Source organism: Solanum pennellii, chromosome 3, assembly GCF_001406875.1.
Source record: "Solanum pennellii chromosome 3, SPENNV200".
Taxonomy (NCBI): domain Eukaryota; kingdom Viridiplantae; phylum Streptophyta; class Magnoliopsida; order Solanales; family Solanaceae; genus Solanum; species Solanum pennellii.
The window spans coordinates 65,316,489-65,325,213 of record NC_028639.1 but is presented as its reverse complement, the minus strand read 5'-3'; the positions used below and the strand labels follow the sequence as shown (position 1 = coordinate 65,325,213).

The 8,725-nt window shown below is 26.0% G+C and overlaps 1 pseudogene across 1 annotated transcript; it reads left to right on the top strand.

The window, feature by feature from the left end:
* The first annotated feature begins 370 nt into the window (after positions 1-370).
* LOC107012698 lies at positions 371-1,200 on the top strand (annotated as a pseudogene). Its single transcript, XR_001456076.2, has one exon. The product of XR_001456076.2 is annotated as an aspartic protease inhibitor 1-like (transcript).
* The last annotated feature ends 7,525 nt before the right edge of the window (positions 1,201-8,725 follow it).

Sequence of the window (8,725 nt, the reverse complement as noted above, 5' to 3'; positions counted from 1 at the left end):
CAAATAAAAATGAAAAATGTATAAATTACGTTTCTATTTGTATAAAGTAAGAGAAAATTGTATATATACACATGCAAATACATATATCTTCGTATTATATACTTATAATTATATTTCATTGGGTTTAATACGAGGAATTGTTTGAATTTTGAGAGTCAAATGCTTTAATTTTGACAGTAAATAAAATATACATATTTGAACACCATATAAAAGTACATTTAAGTTACAATAATTTAAGATATATGAAAAAATTTACGATAAAAAATATTTTTAATTGAATTCTGGAATTGCGACAAAGAAAATAAATAATTGAATGAGTAGCTACTACATGTTTAAGACATGGGAGGGAATATATATGAGTGTGTTATGACTCTATAAATAGAAGGCTTCATTAGTATGGAGTAAACACAAGCAAGCAAGCAAATAGCAATATATATACAAATGAATATGATGAAGTGTTTATTTTTGTTATGTTTGTGTTTGTTTCCCATTGTGGTGTTTTCATCAAGTTTCACTTCCCAAAATCCCATTGAATTACCAAATGATTCTACTTCGGGTAAGCCAGTACTTGACATAACTGGTAAAGAAGTTACTAGTAATTCGAGTTATCGCATTATTTCTGCGTTTTGGGGTGCGTTAGGTGGTGATGTGTACCTAGGTGAGTCCCCAAATTCAGATGCCCCTTGTCTAAATGGTACAATTCGGATCGTGGACCTAGAGGTACACCTGTGAAATTCATTCCTCATTCTGAAGGTATGTCTGAAAATAAACTATTCAACATACAATTCGATATTCCTACATTCAGATTGTGTGTTAAATATACAATTTGGAAAGTGGGGGAGTACAATGAAACTCTAGGTGGGGTATTATTGGAGACTGGAGGAAGCATAGGGCAAAGAGATAGCAGCTATTTCAAGATTGTTAAATCAAAACTTGGTTACAACTTAATCTGTTGCGATTCTACTCCTATTTTCTGCCCATTTTGCCGTAAGGGTCAGTTATGTGTAAATGTGGGTGGTGTTTTTCAAGATGGAAGAAGGCGTTTGGCTCTTACTAAGGATCAGCCTCTTGATGTCTTATTCGATCGAGGAAATCAAGTAACAAATGTTTAAATTTGCAGCTAGCTATGTTGTAAAATAAACACCTGCTAAGGTATATTTAGCATGGTTTTCTAAATAAATTATCTTTCCTTCTCCTTTACCATCTTTGCTGCCTAAATAAACTTCAAATCAAAGTAATAAAGTGTGTAGTTAAATAGATAAAATGGGTAAAAGAGACTGTTTATAAAACAAAGAAAAGTGATGACATTCATTTTTTTTTAAGGAGTAGGGCTGGTTGGACTAACCAAAAAAAATATGTTTACTTTGACTTGGGACTCTATAAGATGTGTTAAATTTTAATTAGAATTTTTGGAGTCTATTTAACCCTAAACCGTAGTTCATGAATATATAAATGATACTATAATATTCCTCTGAAAAGGCATTTCAAATATTCCACGGAAATATTCATAAAGAAATCAAATTCAAATCCTAGTTTGAGAAATACGTCATTAAGGGCCCTCAAATTATGTATATCAAGTTCAAATTATCTTAGTTTGAGAAATACGTTACTAACAGTCTTCAAATTATGTAGGTCAAGTCTAAATTATTCTAGTTTGAGAAACAAATCACTAACATCCCTCTAATTATGTAGATCGAGTTCAAATCGTCCTAATTTGGGAAATATGACACAAATGATCCTATCCTCAAATTGTGAATAAATATCTTATGAAAAAAAAAATTTAGGAATCGATAAAATTGTACCCGCAATATTTATCAATAAAAATCATATATATTTTTTTTGTAATTATAATTTATTTTCTGCCACTTTAAAATTTGTTGCATACAATCTCTAAATAATTTTGATTAATTAGTTATATTGAACTTAAATATAACTTCAATAAGTCTTAGTGGAGTTTCAACTTCTCAAGTACACTTCCAAAATTGTTATCAGACTCAAACCGCTTGATCATCAAATAATATCGTTATTAATCTAATGAGATTGGAGGCGATATTTGTATGGTTTAATTCAATCTTACAACTTCTATGTCTTAAATATAAATTTAATAGATTCTTAATATTATATTTGTTTTAATTAACTAATCATGTTAAATTTAAACAAAAGTTCAATAAGTCTCATTCAAACTTTATACAATACAGTGATCAAGTATTTCAAAATTGTTATTTGACTCAGACGTAATCCATTGAAATAATACTTTTAAAATTTCAATGAAATTAGAGGTGTTTATCATTATACTTATGTTAAATTTACGAGATCTTACTTGTAAATTTTATGAATAATAATAATAATAATGCCCTCTCTCACTCACCTCTCTCCTTCCTCTCCTACCCTAGCTTGTTGTTTTACTCAAATATGAAATAAAATAAAAATTGACTAAGTTACCCAAAATCAATTAATCTTATGATTTAAGAGAAATTGATTTTTCAAATTAACAGAGTCGCCACTTAATTTTTTAGTAAAAATCAAGAAAAAACTTAATTATAATTATTTTCAAAAGATTTAAACCGATAAAATCAATTGAAATTTTTTTTTAAAAGTTTAAATGTATATTCCGAGAAGGTGTTAGGCCCTCGAAATACCCACTAACTCACGATTGACCGTCAATTTGAATAAAATAACCTTTTCAAATAATTTCCAAATTTTAAAACTAAAGTAAAGGAAATTCATCTTTATTATTATTTTTATTTACTTACTATCATTATTTTTCTAATCAATTAGTTTAGGGGGAAATAAACTAAAAGAAGATATTTGTAAGGGGAAGAAACTCGAGTGTTGAAAAGACCAAAAAAAAAAGAAGCTAAGTAATAAAATATTCATATAATAAATACATATTTATTTTTATTGGATATATAAAAAGGGCAACTTTCACGTATAGCAAATAAAAATTTCATATTTGTATGCTATAGCAAAGTTTGCATAATTGCGCTTCATAGCAAACATAGAAACTGTATAATTCGCTACATATATACAGTTGAAGCAAATTGTATAAAACGAAGTGTATAAAACAAGAAAGAGAAAGACACTTGGGCAGAGAAATATATAAAACGAATTGCATAAAATGAATTGTATTATTATAAGTGTATAGAACGATTATATACTATTTGAATTTGTATAAAATGAGAAAGAGAGAAAGACAAAAGAGACGCGTTATCCTTAGCTACGGACCACAATTATAGCTATAACACAATTTATTTTGTAAATAAAAGTATTAGTCCTTAGCTACGGACCACGTAAAATTTATAGCTAACTATTAATCATGTTACGTGTTGCCACAAATGTCATGAAAAATATTTTATGACTAAATTATTTAGCTACGAAAAATTTCACATTTAGCCCCAACGCGTTTTGTAGCTCTAATTGCAATTTTTTTATGTAGTGCTAAGGTAAGGTGTTAAAGTCATTGCATGTCCTAATACTATCAGCAGCAACTTTAGCCTCTCTGTAGCAATGCTTTGTAATCACACCACGGTTGTATGACTTATTGAATATAGTTATTTATCAAAAACATTAAATTTTATTATATTTAAAGGGCAATGTAATAGACTTATCATTTTACTAAGGAGATTATATAATTACACAAACATTCTTGTCATATATTTACTAATTCTTTTTATAATTAAAGTTAATTACATTTTACATTATTAATTGATAATTTCATATCATATTTAAAATTAAATACACTTAGATACATATTTTTTTCTATCAAATACAAAAATAAAATAAAACTATTTATATATCTCAAATACATATAAATAAAATTAGATACATGACATTGACATGATGGGGATGACTTCACTCTATAAAATAGAAGGCTTTATTAGTACAAGGAAGTCACAACTCATCACAAACACTCTTTGATAAATATGTGTAGGGGTGTGCACTATTCGAATTAAATTGAATAATCAAATCAAATTTTTATTTGAATTGATTTTTTGATTGATTTTGAATTAATAATTTTTTTATTTGGTTTTTTAAATTAATTGCGGATATAAAAATAAATAAAAACTGAAAACCGAAAGAATTGAATTTTTTTTTGGGATAATTATATATAATAGCAAACTAATAACCTAAAATAAATAGAGTAGCTACGGTATGATTTAATTGTGCTCCATAGCAAACGTTAGCCAAAGTTTGCCAGTCGCCTCTCTCCCAAAAATCTCGTCGTCACTCTCCCATTCTCGCTCGCCACTCTCTCTCTGCTCGCCTCTCTCGCTTTATACACAGAAGTGTATAAATTCTGTTTCTGTTTTGTGTAAAGCGAGAGAAAATTATATATACACATGCAAAAACATAAATCTTCATGCTATACACTTAATTATACAATTTACAAATATTTTACTTCAATTCAATTGTAGACAAATGTAAATTTTATACAAATATTGCAGCGAAAAAGGCAAACGAATTATACAATTGCAGTGAAATACAATTTTCTCTCGCTTTATACAACATAAGCGTATATATTGTGTTTCTGTTTTGTATAAAGCGAGAGAAAAACATATATCTTCTTCCTATACACTTATAATTATGCAATATACATACATTTTACTTCGATTCAATTGTATGCAAAGCAAATTTTATACAAATATTGCAGCAAAATAGGCAGCGAATTATACAATTGTGCATTATACAATTGCAGTGAAATAGGATAGCGAATTATACAATTGCAGCGAAATAGGCCAGCGAATTATACAATTTAGGACAGCGAATTATACAATTGTATATGTATAGCGAATTATACAGTTTTATGTTTGCTATGGAGCGCAATTATGCAAACTTTGCTATAACATAAATATGAATTTTTTGTCTGCTATATGTGAAAGTTGCCCTTTTTTTTTGTGTGTGTGTTAAAAATTAAAATGACCTTATGGGTATGACAAATTTTCATTAGTTTGTGGATTAAAACCTCACATTTATATCAATAGGAAACTATTATACAAATATGAAAATCGAAATAAACCAATAACACTAAGATCCAATCCGGTGAACGAATTGTGCCGAAAATAATGTTATCAGATTATTGCTATTCGGTTATATTAACGTATTTTTAATTAAATTTTTTTAAAAATTATTAGGTTATCGATTACCTTATGGGTCATTACAAATTTTCATTGGTTTGAGGATTAAAATTTCACTTTTACATCAATAGGAGACTATTATACAGATATGAAAATTGAAATAAATCAATAATACAAAGATCGAATCCAGTCAACGAATTGTGCCGAAAATAATGTTATCAGATTATTGCTATTCAGTTATTGGGTTAACGTGTTTCTAATAAATAATTTTAAAAAATATTAGGTCATAGATTCGATCTTATTGGATAAACTGATTACACATTAAAACGATAGTAATTTATTATTTTATTCTTCATAAATTTTAAATATCAGTACTCTACACTACAGTCTTCACATATATAATTGTAGCCTTCATATTACATCTGTTCTTATTGATGTAATTTTCTCATTATGTTTCGTATTTCACTATATCAAAACATTTACAATTGATTTTGTTTGTTTCACTATAACGCGTCAAATTATTAAAAAATGAGAATTAAGTCATATATTTATTTTATAAGCATTCTTATTGATTAAATCGAAAATCGATATAAATATATTTGATTTAATAATTTAAAATTAAAAAATTTAAATTAATAATATATAAAACTGAATCGAATTGACTGATGCTTAACCTGTTGCTTCTGTTTATTATTTTGCTTTTTGTGCTCTAATTTTAGTGGATGGAAATTATTTTTGCAAATAAATGTTTGTAAATTAAACAAATGACCCAATCAGAAAAAATTGGACCACTGCACATACAAAAATATAAGAGAATCTCTCTTTGATATGGAATTATTGTACCATGACGAAGGACAATTCTATATATTGAAACTTCATCAAAGGATATATTTGGCCATGCGATATGATATCATAAGTTTTTTTCCATTTTTATCATGCAATGTAATTAATGTCCAAAAGTGAATATAAATGTCCTGACGGGGACCGCATCAATGGGACAATCCCATTACTAAAACATGCCAAACAAATACGAATATACGATGGCATATTTTAGTTGGCAAGCACATCAATTTCTATGCAGCTCTTGGTATTTATTGCGTAAGATTTTTCAGTTTTCTCCAATGCTTTCTCATATTCGTTATATTAAAAAATTTGGAAAATATTTGTTAAAGAAAATAAGTTTCTTAAAAGCGAAAAATAATTAAGGACATAGGGAGTAGTTATTTTGATTTTAATACCATAAATAGTAGGAGTGTACAAAAATTGAACCGGTCGATAAACTGAATTGATAAAAGTGTTATTGGCTTATTGTTATTGGGTTATTGGGTTAACGATTTTTCAATAGTTTTATAAAGAAAATTTATTGGGTTATCAGTTCGGCATTGATTTTTAATATTGGTTATTGGATAAACCGATGTCACGTCCCTTTTTTTTCTCTCAATATTATTTTGATTTTTTATTTGTTTCGAAAAAAAAAGAGTTTTTTCCAATTAAAGTGACGTTTTGAAAAGGGATAATTATTATTTAGAGTCGCCACTTGAAATTGAGTTTTGGTGTTCCAAGTCACCTTATTTGAATCCCTAATCAAAAGGAAATTTGACTCTATTTTATTGGTCTGCGAACTAGAAATCCGGGTAAGGAATTCTGTTGACCGAGGGGAAGGTGTTAGGCACCCCTCGTGTCCCGTGGTTCTAGCACGGTCGCTTTATTGACTTTAGTATGACTTAACTTAATTTTTGGACATTATATTATTTAATTAATAATAAAATTGTTATTTAACCTTAAATTTATTTTAAACTTATTTGAAATTGGCTTTTATTTTAAATGGTTGTAATTTTTTTTTTTTACTATGTGTCTATTAATTTTAAACATGAAACATATATATATATATATATATATTGTTTATATTTGTATTTTTTTTATTTTTTTAATGTTATTATAGAATTTTTTTTACAAATTAGAGTTCGTGTGGAAAAGAGATTTTTGAGTTCAAGATAATTTAGGAATATATATTTATTTATTTACTAGATAAAAAATAAGAAAAATAAATAAATTTTATAAGATTTGAAGTTAGTTTTTATAAAGAAATTCTAAATAAATTAGGAATGTTTTATTTTAAATTTTATATATATATTATAATTTTCTATAAAATTTGTGACTCTCTTTTCTTTTTTTTTTTTTAAATTTATTTTATCATTATTTTTTATTTTTATTATTATTTTATAAAGTTTGTCTTCTTCTCTTTTTTTTTATTTTTTTTTAATAATTTTTGTTACCTTTTTTGTTACGTTCTTTTTTTTTTTCATTCATTTTTTTTCTTGTTCTTTTTTATTCTGCTTCTCTCTTCTTCTTCTTTTTTTTTAATTTTATTTTAGATTTTATATATATATATATATTTTTTTCTTCTGTAAGTCTGTTTCTCTCTCTTTTCCTCTTTTCTTTTTATTTTATTTTTTGCTATTATTTTTTATTATTTTTTGTAGGTTCACGTCATTTTTTTTTAATTATTATTATTATTATTGTTTCTATCTCTTTTATGCTTTATTTTTGTCTTATTATCTTTACTTATTTTTTTTATATGTTTTTTTTATTGCAACATTCTGTTTTTTATTACTTTTTTTTTGTTACACTTTATTTTCAATTTTATTGTAATCATTTTTTTTTCTTTGCTTTTCTTATTCTTTTTCTGCCATGGTTTCTGTTTTTTTTTATTATGGTTTTTTTTTATTACTCTTTCTCATTATTTTTAATTTTAGTTATGACTCTGATTAATATTTACATATTCTCTCAATGATAAACTTTTTAATAATTCGAATTAGATAACCATCTTATACTTATTTTAAAGATAATTTTTTAATTCAAATAACGTGTTAAAAAAATTGAAATATATTACACATAAATTTTTTAAATTACTTAATCAATTAAAAATTTTAGTTTACATCCTAATCTAACAAGTTTATAAATTTTATTTATTTATTTATTTAGTGAAAAATTAGGCTCTAGAAAAACATTAGCTATTAAATATCACAAAATAAATTCTAATATAAATTGAATCTAAAAAAAAATAACAGACACTAATAATAATGCAAAAAAAATGTAGGATACATCTTTTATTTTATATTATTTTTGTTAGCAAGAAACATTTTCTTTTTTTTTTTTCCGTTTTTCAGATCGAGAAAAAAAATAAAAAAAAATCTTAACATGCATCACATATTGATATTGCATAATAATAACATACGATTCAAAGAACTTCATATTATTAGATTCAAACTTTCATACAACATTACATTTAAATAATGCGAGAGTTTAGAATTACCTCGCTGCGAAGATGGATATCACGAAAAATAACTTCTATGATCTACTGATTTGAGCCACGAATTTGGAACCACGACAAAAAAACTCTAACTCTGACCTAATTCTCAAAAGAATGACTCACTTTTCTTCTCTTTGTGTTTGCTCTATATACTTCTCTCTGTATTTCTCTGTATCTGTGTGTATCGTCTCTGTATTTCTTTTTACATCTCTCTGTATTTCTCTGTATCTTTGTGTTCTTTTCTGTATTTCTATGTTTTTCTTTTATAATAATTTTGGTCGAGAGTTTGGTGCTAATTAAAAGGAAAGTACTATAGTTGGATTAGGATTTAATTTGA